Source organism: Myotis davidii, unplaced genomic scaffold (genome assembly GCF_000327345.1).
Source record: "Myotis davidii unplaced genomic scaffold, ASM32734v1 scaffold72, whole genome shotgun sequence".
NCBI lineage: Eukaryota > Metazoa > Chordata > Mammalia > Chiroptera > Vespertilionidae > Myotis > Myotis davidii.
In genome coordinates this window covers 6777892-6778307 of record NW_006284618.1, presented here as the reverse complement: position 1 = coordinate 6778307, position 416 = coordinate 6777892, and positions in this window count along the sequence as shown.

The following is a 416-nucleotide window of genomic DNA, read 5'->3' as shown; positions in this document are numbered from 1 at the left end:
GCGCCCCCCCACCCAGCCTCCCCTCTCCCAGGAGGAAATGCCGAGAGCACCCAGTCTGAGCTGAGTCCAGCTCCTGGAGGGCTCAGCCTGCGCAGTGCGGCCACCAGAGGGGACCCGTCTGCAGAGTGGGAGGCAGAACAAGCCTCCCAGGGCAGCTGGATGCCCACCTGGCCCCAAAGCCATCCTTCAGCCTCCCCCTTGCCCCTTCTGAAGGGGGACCAGTGTGGTTTCCGCCCAGCCCAGATGCCTGCCTTGGGAGGTGGCGGAGGCTGTCGCCCTCTGCTGGCCGGTTCCAGTTCCTGCAGAAGCTGGAGCCCTCCCTGCCCCGGGCCAGTGCCCCAGGGGCCAGCCCAGCTCACACTTCCCATTCCACAGTCCCTGCCAGGCCTGGCGCTGCCCTCGGCTGGGGGGGCCGG